Below are 14,066 nucleotides of genomic sequence, written 5' to 3'. Positions count from 1 at the left end.
TTTTAAGTAATTATTGAGATTATTACCATTGCCATTTTGTTCTTTGCTTTCTGTTTTGTAGTTCCTTTCTTCCTCTCTTGCTATCTTTCTTTGTGATATGATGATTTTTTTATAGAAATCTTTGATTTCTTTTGTATCTTTTCTGTATCTACTGAAGGTTTTTTTCTTTGTGGTAACTATGAGGTTTACATAAAGCATCTTACAGTTATAACAGTCTCGTTTAAGCTGATAACCACTTAACTTTGCATACAAAAACTCTATACTTTGGCTTCTTTCCCGACATTTTACTTTATTGATGTCACAGTTTATATATTTTACATATTTTGTATCATTTAAAAATTATTGTAGCTACAGTTATTTTTAATACTTTTATCTTTTAACTTATATACTAGAGTTTAAAGTGATTTATGTACCACCATCACAATACTGCAGTGTTCTGAATTTGATTATATTCTTACCTCTATAGTGAGTTTTATACTTTATGTTTTCATGTTATTGGTATTCCTTCATTTCAATGTGAAATATTTCCTTTAGCATTTCTTTTAAGACATGTCTAGTGGTAATGAATCCCACAGTTTTTATTTACCAAGGAAAATATTTATTTCACTTAAGGACAGCTTTGCCTGGTATAATATTCTTGTTTGACAGTTTTTCTTTTAATATTTTGAATATATCATCCTACTATCTCCTGGCCTTCAAGCATTCTGCTGAGAAATTTACTGCTAGTTTTATGGGGATTCCCTTGTACATGCTGAATTGCTTTTGTCATGCTGCTTTCAGAATTGTCTTTGACTTTTGAGAGTTTGATTAGTATATATCTCAGTGAAGATCTCTTTACATTTAATCTCATTGGGGTTCATGCATCAGGATTTCCATTCCTTCTCCTGATTAGGGAAGTTTTCTGTCATTATTATTTTAACACTAGAGGCCTGGTACATGAATTCGTGCACAGGTGGGGTCTGGCCGGCCTGCCCTGATCGGGGCTGATAGAGCCTGATCAAGCCGGGCTGACCAGGGAGGGTCAGGGGGACGTGGGAGATTGGCCAGCTGGCCCCGAAGGCAATTGGTGGGCCGGCCCCGCCCCCTGGTCGAACTTCTGGTCAGTTGAACTCCCACCTGAGGGGACAATTTGCATATTAGCCTTTTATTATATAGGATATGTTTTCATTGATTTTTAGAGAAAGAGGAAGGGAGAGGGATAGAGAGATAGAAACATTGATGAGAGATTATCAGTCAGCTGCCTCCTGCACGCCCCTACTGGGGATCAACCCAGGCATGTGTCCTGACCAGGAATTGAACTGGGGACCTCTTGGTTCCTGGGTCACTGCTCAACTGCTGAACCTCACCGGCTGGCATTATTTTTTTAGTAACCTTTCTACCTCTTTTCCTTTCTCTGCTCCTTTGGGATCCCCATGATGTGTGTATTGCTTAACTTGATGGTGTCCCATAGGCTTTCTTCATTTATTATAACTCCTTTTTCATTTTGTTTCTCTGACCATGTAATTTCAGATGACCTGTCTTCAAGCTCGATAATTCTTCTGCTTGATTGAGTCTGCTATTGTAATTCTCTATGGAATTTTTGAATTCAGTCATTGTGTTATCCAGCTCCAGAATTTCTATTTGGTTCTTTATTTTATTTATTTTAATCCTCACACGAGTATATTTTTTCCATTGATTTTAGAGAATGGAAGGGAGGAAGGACGAGGTGGGGCGGGGTGGGGGGGGAGGAGAAAGAGAAAGAGAAACATTGATATGAGAGAGACACATCAATCTGTTGCCTCCCACATTCACCAACCAGGCCAGGGATCAAGCGTGCAACCGAGGTACCTACCCTTGACTGGAAATTGAACCCATGACCCTTTAGTCTATGAGCTGATGCTGTAATCACTGACCCAAACTGGCCAGGGCAAGATGAACTGAAATGTTTTGATCCTCTTTTTTTATTTTTTTCTGATAGTACTTTTGTATAGTTGCCAGTTGCTTTCATCTATTTATTGTGTGCATAGGGTTGGAAGTTTGAGTTGGTTTATAGGATTTATATTTTGAGAACACTTACCGGTAAATGTGGTGAAGGATAATCTCTTCGTTGGGTGGCTTTTTGTTTGAAAAGATCCGTAGGAATAGAAATTGTCCATTGTTTTAGCTCCTATGTGTTTCACAGAGATCTAAATTTCCTCCTGTCCCTGTTTTCTTCAAAATTTAGTCACCAAAAGGCACACCTCCCTTTCTTTTTTATCCATTTCTTCCCCAGAAGCAGTGCCTTTTTGAGATTGCCGTTCAAATCCCACAGACAGAAGTCTCTTCCCTATAGTTAGTATTCTGATTGACAAGGTGTTTCTGTACTTAGGGTAGACTGCCTCTTTCTGGGGTGATTTTAACTCAAATAAGGCCTCAGTTCCTCTCTTCTCTCATACATGTCTTTTTTCCAAACTTCTCACTTTCCACAAAGGTTTTTAGTGGGAGCTCAAGAGATAGCGCTGCTGGAATTTAGTGTCTGTTTTTCTACTTATAGGTGATTTGAGTTTGTAGCCATCCATATCTTTTAGTTGCGCTGAGGGTGTAGGTTTTGTGTGGCTTTATTTGTTAGTGTTGATCTGAATAGATTTTTGGAGGGTGTTCAGTATTCAGTTGTATAGACATATTGTGAGATTTAACCAGTGCTCAGTTTGTTGAATATATAGGTAGTTTTAAAATATGCAGGTTATAACTATACCTATCACTAAATCTTTGTAGAACTATGATTTGTCTCTAATGAATACATTCTTACAAGTAAGTCAAAGGTAATATCAAAATTTAAGGCATTTACTAATGCATACTTCCCAGTTGCCCTTCAGAGAACCTCCAAACATTTATTTTCTACTGGGTGGTAGGCACTGCACTAAGCAAGCACTGAGAGTACAAATATCAGCAGGCCCAGTTGTGTTCTCTGTTGAGAACACAGACATGAAGCACATTGTAACAAAAAGTTTGCCCAACAAGTAAGGAACTAGGAAGGAGAAACAGTAGTGCTGTTGGAACCCTTTTCCAAGGTAAACAAACTCACCTCTGTTTTCTCAGAATATTTTCTCAGCTTTCTTACCTTAATGGAAACCTGGCTTTCCCTGAGGACATCGTTTCCCTTGCTGCCTCTCATGGTGGGACTATTCATTCTTATACCTACCCAATTTCTCTCCCACCTCTATTCCTACACCTTAGGCCACCGGCACCTGTCCTTAGATTCTTTCGTGGGCTCTCTTTCTTTGTCCCTCAAATGTTGGTGCTCCCTTTAGTCTCCATTTTCTTCCCTTATACAGTCTCCCTCTGTGGCTTCACCATACCTTTCCTGTAGCTTCAGTATTCCCACATACTCCCTTCTGGGCCACTTCTAACTCCTGAGTTTCCATCCCAGCTGCCCAGTTGCACATCTCCACTTGGTTACTCTGCAAACACCACAAATTCAACATGTACAAAATTTAACTCATCATTTTACCCCCGACACGCTCTGTCTCCTATTCTCTGAAACTATCTGTAGCATTACCAGTTTCTACTAGTTACCTGAAAACTGGACACAAAAGCCTTGACTCCCACTTCTTTGCCTTTTGACCATGTTCCCTCTGCTTCTCTCTCTCCCTTTAGGAAACATTGTTTCTCTGCCTCTATATTTTTATCCTGTCTCTTTGTTCTCGTGCCCTACTCTGAAATCTCTATATCCGTCTTTCTCTTCCTTCTTACCTTTTCTTCCTCCCATCTATTTTTCCTACCTCTTGATTTTGGCTCATTTTTTCCATTCTCCTCTCCCCTCCCCCCCCCACTTCCTTCCCCATTTATCCCTCTGTATTCCCTGTTCTCAGACTCTCCTCCGCCCTCCACTGCCCAGGTATGAGTTTTGGTCATGTCCCTGCTCTTCTTCCTTTAGGGAATTTGTGTTTGCATAGACAGCTTGAAGCCAGAGTACCATTTCTAAAGTGTGGGGTAGAGGAGAGTGGAGTGGGAAGAAAGTATCAAATACTTCTAGACTAGAAGCCAGTTCACTGTTTCTTCCCTTCCCTTGCCTGTATTTGTCTTCTGAGTATACATGGGTTCCCAAAGGACAGCTCTGGAGTGCCTTGAAAGCCACAAACAGTTACAACTTGGTGTAGAAAACACCCCCAGAAAGCCTCAACCCTGATAAAAGGGGCCTGAATGATCAGGAATAAGGGCTTTAAAGGAATGTCAGTCAGAGAGCGTCAGTTCTTTATGTGTTCAGTGGAGGCTCTTTTTCACAGCCTTCTTGAAATTTGGTTCATCTTTACTTTTTATCACAGTTGTAGCCTTGAGAAGCATGACTAATAATTCCAGGAGGCAGTCGAGTTGAATAAAGAGTGTTTGAACTCCTAAGTTGTTCAGTTAATGACAGCTGCTCAGAAAGGAATCAAGGATCTATAAATAATGGCAGATTAGTACCTTGAATAGACTGTCAGGAGTTAAATAGACAGCTTGTTCTTAAAGATAGATTTTAGAGCTGAAATATATTGTTTCTCTATTGATCTATAAGAAAAGAGGAAAACCAAAGGGTATGTGACAATTTAAGGCAGGAATAATTTTGTACATATGTATGTCAAATATATGTTTAATTTTCAATAAAGTATGTAGGGTAGAATCTTAAACTATAATTAGCTCACTTTATTATATTTTTTGAAGGGCCATAAAGGGTATATTGTTTACCCTTCTGCAGTGATAAGACTGGTTATTACTTCCAGAGAATGAATAGACACTCAAAATATTAAGTAATTACACAATTTATAGCTTTCCTAAATATAATTATGTATTAACAATATGGTTCTGGTGGAAGATTCTATGATAATCTATTGATACATTAAAAATTACCTCAGCCTGGCCATTGTGGCTCAGTGGTTGAGCATTGACCCATGAACCAGGAGGTAACGGTTCAATTCCTGGTCAGGGCACAGTCTCAGGTTATGGCTTGATTCCCAATGGGAGCTGTGCAGGAAGCAGCTGATCGATGATTCTCTCTCATCATTGATGTTTCTATTTCTCTCTCCCTCTCTCTTCCTCTCTGAAATCAATAAAAATATATTTTAAAAATAAAAAAGGCAAGCAACTATTATGATAATTAAATACCTTAGTAAATACTGCATTTATATCTGATAGATCTTGACATGGCATTGATTGTTACATTCTAAGCTCCAAAAAAAAAAAAGTTTTTAAAAGATATTCATGAATACCACATGTCAAACTTGCAAAAGAAAGCAGACAGCAGATTTTTGTTTGTTTGTTTTTGGACGTAATATACTAGTGATTTTTTTTTTTTTTAGAAATATGAACTGTGTTTCATAGGTGATTCAAAAAATTGTGAACCAAAGAAATTGTTACAACAAATTTCCACCATATTCTTTCTTTCTTTATGCCATTAGTCTTTGTGGCTGCAAGTATAATTGAAATAGCTTCTTTTAAAAAGTGTTGCCTAGCCTGGCTGGTGTGGCTCAGCGGTTGAGCGTCAACCCAAGAACCAAGAGGTCGCAGATTCGATTCCTGGTCAGGGCACATGCCCCGGGTTTGGGGCTCGATCCCCCATCCCCAGTGGGGAGTGTGCAGGAGGCAATTGATCAGTGATTCTCTCTCATCATTGATGTTTCTATTTCTCTCTCCCTCTCCCTCTCCCTTCCTTTCTCTCTAAAAATCAATAAAAACATTTAAAAAATAAAATGTGTTACCTAGTTCTGCATTCTGATATACTTTGTTCCTCTTAAGTCATCCAAATTCCCTTCAGATTTTGGGTTCATTTTCTCAACTGTAAAAGAAAGAGTATGTAAGTAGGATTACAATGTACATGTCAGTATTCTGACTACTGTGCTTTAACCAAATAGGGGTTTCCTTTTCCCATATAAGAAGTCTGTCTTTCTGCTCTACCATCACTAGTGTGTGACTTCTGTGTTGGTGCATGTGATCCCGTAGTTACAAAATGGCTATGATGAGTTGTGTGGTATCATGTCACGTTCCAGGTGGAAAGTGGCTGCATAGCAAGGCTTTCCATAAACTCTCACTTCGTTTTTTTCATTGATCAGAACTGTGCCACATGGCTTCTTCCAATTATAAGGGATTCCAAAGAAGCTAGTGTTTTATTGGGGTATACCATACCCCAAATAAGATGTGTTCTGTAAGCAAGGAATCTAAAAGAGAGAATGGCCCTGGCTGGTGTGGCTCAGTTGGTTGGAGTGTCATCTGGTGCACCGAAGGGTTTCTCTTTGATTCCCAGTCTGGATACATACCCAGGCTTCGGCCCCGTCGGGGTGGCGGGGGGGGGGGGGGGGGGGGAGGGGGCGGGGCGGGGCATGCAGGAGGCAGCCAATTGATGTTTCTCTTTTACATCAATGTTTCTCTCTTCCATCCTCTCTAAAATCAATATGTAAAAAATAAAAGAGGGGGAGAATGCTCAGTGAATAAACAAATAGTATTGCTGCACAAAAGATTTGAATGGTTGCTGAAGTCTCAGCCTATTGAGCAATCCATGAGTACATCCACTGGAAAAAGAAGATAGTGATATTATAGTACTTGATGTGAATAATCAAGCTGCTTTATATTTTTCAAGTTGGATTTGAGCAGCAAAACCATCTATTGGTTTATCCATAGATAATATACATGGTCATATAAATCTCAGTAATGACCTTCTACATGATCTTCTCCTCTCAGCAAAGTTTTCATTAGAATAGGGGTATTTGAATAAATAAACTCTTACAAAAGCTGTACTTGAATAAGTAAACTCTTAAAAAAAACTTCTCATAAGTTTTCAATGTAGCTTTTTTATTATATGTGATTTTATTTTTGCTAAAATGATTGTAAATCAGCTGTGTGTGAAAACAGTTACACATTAATTGAAATTGGATCCATTTTATTTTTAACAGAATTTACAATATTAAAGTTATGGTGAGGTGTTTTGTTTTTTTTAAGTGAAAAGGCATTATTTTCTAAAGTAACCTTATTTTTATGTAAAAGTAACACATTGTTAAAAAGAAATTTAACTAATACTGAAAGAAAAAGAAGGAAGTAATCTAATTAACCAGATATAATTATTATTACCATCTTAGATATACATTTCTATGCATACAAAGTACTTGTATTTTAGGATAATGTATTTTAGGATTTAGGTAATAGATTTTGGAATTATTTGTGAACATAATTCAGTGTGAATAAGTATGAACTGAGATATTGCTTGACATAAAAATTTGGGAAATTTTGGATAAATAACTCCATTTCAGCCTTCAAAAGGTAAATAAAGGTTATTGTTTAATGCTCATTATTCACAACTGAAAATTTTTAAAGTCGTGTTTCTGGAAAAGTTTGGCATTCATAAATTCTTACTGATTTGGATTTATCTTGTAATAAGAAAAAAGCTTTTGCTCTGAGCATAGGATTTCCTTATTCCTCCTTAAGGCCATTTATTTATTTTGGGTGCTCACAATTAAAATATCAGAATAATAGCAGATGATTGATATGAAAATAGAATTTTTTTTACAATGACCACTTAAAATTCTGTGTAGGTTTGGGTCTTTTTGTACCTGAGCATTCACTTGCCTATCATTTTCAAGCTACAGATATATTCCACCTCTCTAGTTAAATTTAGCTGAGGAATTGTTAGGTACAGGTTATAATTGCTCTTTCTCTTTTCTTCACTTTCCCAGCCTCTGCAATACTTTGACAAGCTTCACTCCTCCTGCAAGCAGTGTTTTCAGTGTGTGTCTTTTATCGCTGTCAACAGGCTCTTTCCATGTTCTGCTGGCCTCCTACTCAGTGAATGCCACCACCGCCTCCACCCCCACATTAGTGCAGTGATGGGAAAATAGAGCGGGGCAGTCATTGCATTTTTAACATCTATTGTATAGTATTGGCAGCCCTCAACAGACCTTTCTTTTATCCTTCTTAGATCTCTTGCCTACAATGAGAGTCAAGTTGCCCCCAAATGGTCTTGGTGCCTTGATTACTAGCTCAAGGATTAAGTAGCTAGGCACTTTTACAAGTTTGGGTAACAGAAAAAGTGAAAAATACTGTTTTCCATTTAAATGCCACTTTAACATTATTTATTGGACAAATAACATTATCAATATAACAACAGAATTAATTTAATGAAAAGGAAATAATGTCCTTAAATTCTGCAATTCTAGTCAACAATTTTGTTTTTCTGTGTTTCTTTCCAGGCCTGCATATACAGTTTTTACTTTGCATATACAGTCTTTACTTTGTTATCATCAGAATGGCTACTGGGAATTGAACTGTGACCTCCAGGTTCATAGGTCAACACTCAACCACTGAGCCATGCTGGCTGGGCAGGGTCTTGATTTTTTTAAAGACAAAAATGATTTTATTCTTTATATACTTTGAATGTTAACCTTTGTCATATTGGTTTTATATATTTTAATCCTGTTCTAGTTATATATTGACCAATAATTAACCTTCTTTGAGAGTTACCACCAGATTTTAATCATAAATATTAATCTGTTTCATTCAACTATCTGTGTAACCTTGGCAAGTCACTTTACCTCTCCGGGCCTTACTTTCCTCATCTATCAGGTACTGGGTTGAACTTGAACTATTAGCTCCTTTCTAGCTCTGACAGCCAAGATTTTCTTAGCTAAAGATCATCAGATTTAAGTAACCCTTGTGGTTCCTTGCTATTTTAGATTAGAATCTTTCTCATGGAAACCTTTAACAACCTTCTAGTAAAGTTAAACTTCATCATCTTCAGTTTTCCTTACCTATCCACATGGTTTAGTAGAGCTTTCTCAAAGCTCTATGAGAAAGAACATGGTTTGGTAAAAGTATACTTTTTGGTTTGCTTAAGTGAAGTCCTGTGATTGTTGGTTTTTTCAAGTCATAAGGGAATGACTATTCTCTCAACCTTGTCATTACATCTTAAATTATTTCAAGTGACCATTGGACTGGGTTCAGCCTTTTGGAAAAGCTTTACATATATGAATTTTCAGAAGCATATTGAGACAAAATTTAATAAAGTTTTAAAGTAGAAATACTAGTAAAATGTTTTTTTATTGTCCAATATCCAGGGTACTTAGGGATTGTTAACGTAAGTTAGCAAAATGTGGCTATAAATATGAGTTCAACTATCAATTTTATTTGGCCTGCTGTTTTACTAAATTCTTTTTTTTTTCTTTTTAAGAAAAACTTACGATGTAGTCTTGCTGGTGAAATATATATTGAACATCATTTCAAGGCTGCTATAAGCAGTCTGGTCTAACGTTTGGAGTTCTATGAACAAGAAAAATAATAGGTTGGCAAATTAGCTATTGGAATACTACCTACAATATGCAGGTTTAAGTGAGTTTCCATGACTTATAATTGACTCATGTGTCATCTTTAGAGAATAGTTTATAATATTTTTTTTCAAAATGTGACAACCTTTTATGTTACCTTCTGAAAGGTTGGAAATCCATAATTTTTTTCATGCCTATATTTTGCTCTTATTCAGAGATTAGACTTTCAGTAACTTTATTCTTAAAGAGTGGAGGCCTCAAAAGTAAACAAACAAATTAAAAGCCTCTGAAATAAAAGCCTCTGAATTGTTGATAAAGCCCTCAAAAAACTCATTTCATCCAGATGCTTGTGGGCCTCCATTGAAATCAATTTATTGTTACTTTTTACATGTAAGAACTTCAATTAAGTGGAAGAAGGGCAAGCTGACCTGGCCATCTGAAACAGAGAGGAAACAGTAAAACAACTATAATAACAAAAACCCCAGAAAACTGTATTAAGAACATCCAGTAAACCAGAAACTACTCTTATAGTCAGAGTCATTTAATATATAGAGCGCCTGGTTCTATTTCTTTCATGTATACTGAATTACACAACTGAATTGTTTTCTCTCCTTATATTGGTTGTAAAGGAGCTCAGATCCAAGTTTGTAGTCTGCCCCAAACAAGTACACAGGCCTTCTCTCATCTATTTAGGTATTAATTTCTCCCATGGTTTTAAGATATTTTTCTACCTTTATTTTCCCTATGCCCAACTTCCTATTTTATATTTTTAATATATATCTTACTGTGTTTTCAGCTTTTCTCAAGTTTTCCTAATGTCTACGAGGAGTATAGTTCCACACTCAGGGGTTTGAGAGTAAAAGCAAGATTGCCTGCCATAAATGCGAAATACGTTTGAAGTCTCCCCCTTTTTTTATTTAAGTGTAAAAATGGATTTCTCCCAAAAATTTTTTTTTCAGGGAAAAATCAATGAACATGAAATATATATATATATATATATATATATATATATATATATATATATCCTAAAGTATATCTCCTAAAGTATCCATTTCAATTTAGTAAACAGTATGAATGCACTTAGTAACACTATCCTTTTAGCACAAAGAAAATGCAATGCCCTCTTACAATTTAGTACATCTTTTAGAAATGCCAATCTCGAATAAATCCAGAGCTTATCAGATAAATGCCATAATTTTGCTATTGCTCTCAGTATAGGACACACATTTTGTTTGTCAGAGTGCAATAAAGTAAGTGTGGTTATGTAAAATATATTAAAAATTGTTTTCTTGGTTGGGGAGGTGTCAGGTGCTGCAACCCCAAGAGGTATGGCCAGTTTTCTGTGTTTGGAAAAAAAGAAAAGAGAATTGCCCTCTGTCCATCCTTTAAAAAAAACCCAAAAAACAGTAATCTTTTCCCTTGAATCCCATCCATGGTCCCACCCTTCTCCATTTTGGCCAGAAATACTTTTTGTTTCCTTACGTTTAAGCTTGTACTCTAAGAGAAAATATTTAAGAAAATTTCTGTTTAAAATTAGAATTAGTTTAGTTTCAGAATTTCATTTTTGCTAATGCCAAATAGTTAATGTCTTCATAAGAATAATGATTTTATTAATTTTGAAGTTATAATTCCTGCTTTTATAAGGAGTTCAAGCAGCATGGAAAAGTAAACAGTAACGTTTTAAAATGGCTCCAAATTCTACCAGTAGAACTAATTTTCATTAGTGCTAGATAAACATCATTCCAGAGAGCATTCACTTCACATATATATTAATATAAAGAAGAAAAAGTAGATGGGTGAAAGAATAAAGATCTATTGCTCATATTATACATGCTATTTTTCATTAAAATCATTGAGTTAATAAAAAAATAAGTTATATAACTTTTTTTTACCATGAGATACATATTATATACTAAAAGGTCCCTGAAGTTTAACAAAGTGATTATGAAAAATTTAGGTTATAATTACAAGTACACAGGCCTTCTATATTTTAGTTTTAGGCAATATCTCTTAATTCTATTAAGGAAATTAGTATTGTCACATCTTCTTATATCTCTTCCTCAACTCCCCCTTTTTTTAATCCCCTAACCTGAGCACATGTTTATTGATTTTTTAGAGAGAGAGAAGGGGAGAGAGAAACATCAATGTAAGAGAGAAACATACATGCCCTCTCATACATGCCCCAACGAGATCAAACCCTCAACCTAGGTATGTGCTCCAAACGGGAATCAAACCTGCAACCTTTTTGGTGTACGGGATAATGCTCCAATCAACTGAGCCACACCACCCAGGGCCCTGACTCCCATTTTTAAAAACATATTATTTATTATTGTGGCTTATAAGCCCTTATACTATGTTCTAAAACCATAATTACTGTACTGGTAATTGTTAAGTTTTATTGATATATTTAAATGGATTCATTGCCTACTATGGGCCCTTTTATCATGACTTCTCCATTCCTGAATTCTTTATTTTGATTTATCTCTTGTTTGACTAAATTTCTGACAGCATGTATTTCTCAAGAAGGTCAGTCACATTGGCAATATGTGGCAAACCCTTTCATTATTTAGTGATGTTTACCTTTTGCCATTACATTAGAATGCTATCTTGGCTGGGTATAATATTCTTGAACATACTTTCTTTCCCTTCGACCTTTGTAGTGTTGCTTCATTGTCTTCTGACATTGGATGTTGCTGTGGAGAAGTCTGAAGCCAGGCTGATTTTCTTACCACTTTGTAGGTAACTTGCTTTTTTTGTCTGGATCCATGAAATATTTTTGTAACCAGAAATTTCTCAGTTTTACACATTCACTATCACTTGTCGTCTTCTGGAACACAGTGTATTTTTTCAGTACAAATTGAGTTTTTTTTCATTTCTTGGATTATATCCTTGAATACATTTACTGTTCCATGTATTGGGTTCTCTACTTTAGGGATAATAATTATCACTGTGTTGGACTGTCTTTGTTTTCCATAATTACTATCTTCCTTCCAGTTGCTTTAATATTTGACTCCTCCCCCAAAAATATGTATATATATTTTTACTTTCCCCTAGATGCAGTGCATGCTTTATTTTTTTTTCTTGCATTATGTTTGTATGGTTGCCATTCCTTTTCATCTTCCTAAAGTGTAAGCATCCCTGTCCAATCATATTATTTGCTCTAATATAAATGTTACTGGATTCTCCCTTACTGCATTTTCACAGTGTTTAACATTTAATTGTTTTCCTCTGTGAGCTAGAGTTTAAGGATTGGAGTTTTCCTTTTTATATATTCTATACACTGAGGTTAGGGCTTGGAAGAATGCATAGATACTAAGACATAAAGCTTCAATAATTAAAACAACATATATATGTATTGATATATAAACATATTCAGGGTATTTTTTAGGGAAGAAAAGCAAGTAATAGAACAACAGTGTGTATAAAATGTTGCTATTGTGTAAAAATTGGGGCAAATATGAATAAATATACCTTTATACATTCACTTGCATAATTGCTATTATATAGCTAAATTATAAACCTGGAGTGAAAGAAGGAATTAATAATTGGTTATATGTGGGAAAGGCCCCTGAGTGGTAGTAAGATGGGATCGTGAGGGAGACTTTCCTCTGTATATCTTTTATTACTTTTTAAATTTTGAACAATGTGTATGAATTACTTATTTAAAAATGTGAGCTCTTCCTTCTCGTCTGAGATTTAATTCCTCCATCCTGGATTCCTCAACCCTATAGAAAGTATTCCCATAGGGAACTTTGTACCAGTCCCGCAGTGTGGGGCCTGAAAAACTTGGTGTTGATGAGGTGGCACCTGCTTAGTCACTTTTCCTACATCCCCATCACTTTCCAGGCATGTTTGTCACACTCCAGTCAGAAATTAATATTTCTCTCCAAATGTGGTTCTACTAGTGAAAATTCTCAGAATTTTATTGATTCACTTTTGGGGCTGCGGGTAGAGTAAGAAGTGTCCAATCTTTCCTTTCGTGGTTAGCACATTTAAAAATATATGGCATAAAGTTGTACCCCATTTCTTTTTGGTTGCTGCTGGTGATTTTTGTTGTTATTTTTGTTACTTTTATTTCAGTGAATCTGGTATTTGGATAGGGAGATTCTGATTTCACTTGCCATCATTTAATTTAATTTCTGGCACCAACTTTGTGTCTCCTGCCTTGTTTTGGTTTGGTCTCCATTACCATGTATTGCTTGATGGTTGGAGCTCCTTCGCTGGTTGTGGACACTTCCTACTCTTGCTCCCAACCTTGTTGCCTTTCCTGTACCTAACTTTCAACCTGGTCTTAGTCATATATAGCCAATCTCCCAACCCCACTCTCCTGGCCCATCTAAGGGCTTCATCGGGTAAGGAGGATTTTCAGTGCTGCCCACCTTTGCTGGGCTCAGCTGCTTGGGGACCACCCTGGTTCTGGGGAAATAAGAAATCAATTGCCAGATCCCCTTTATACAGCTTTTGCTACACACACACACACACACACACACACACACACACACACACACACACACACTCCTGTATTTCTTTTATCTGCTAATGTTTTGCTTCAAAAGTTCATTGCCCTTTCAACATAAATTCCCATAATTATTTCTCAAGTTATAATCTTGCATTGCCAAAGATTTACACTGTTGACAGAGATAGCTTTCTGAAATCAGTAGGTAATCATGCCATTTCCTGTTTACAAATGTTTAGAAGCCTTGCACCATCTTGAGGGAAAAGTCCTAAAACTAAGAGCTATCCCAGAGCAAATCAGTTGTAACCTAAGAATATAAGTTCCTGAGGGCAGGGACACTGTCTCCTTCACTGTTGTATCCCCAAAAT

General features: G+C 36.3%; 1 protein-coding gene across 3 annotated transcripts in view; it reads left to right on the top strand.

Annotated features, from left to right (window-relative positions):
• Positions 1–14,066, top strand: part of HACD2 (3-hydroxyacyl-CoA dehydratase 2) — a 91,210-nt gene that overhangs the window by 36,566 nt on the left and 40,578 nt on the right. The window contains exon 3 of one of the 3 annotated variants that reach the window (XM_080658298.1): positions 11,903–11,981. The exons of the other annotated variants lie outside the window; for them this stretch is intronic. The gene's annotated coding sequence lies outside the window, so the exon portion shown is untranslated. The remainder of the gene's footprint in view (positions 1–11,902; positions 11,982–14,066) is intronic. 3 annotated transcript variants of the gene reach the window in all.

Source organism: Plecotus auritus (assembly GCF_963455305.1).
Source record: "Plecotus auritus genome assembly, chromosome: 2".
In the NCBI taxonomy this organism is placed as follows: Eukaryota; Metazoa; Chordata; class Mammalia; order Chiroptera; family Vespertilionidae; genus Plecotus; species Plecotus auritus.
Note: the sequence above shows the minus strand (reverse complement) of the source record. Positions and strands in the feature narration are given on the sequence as shown.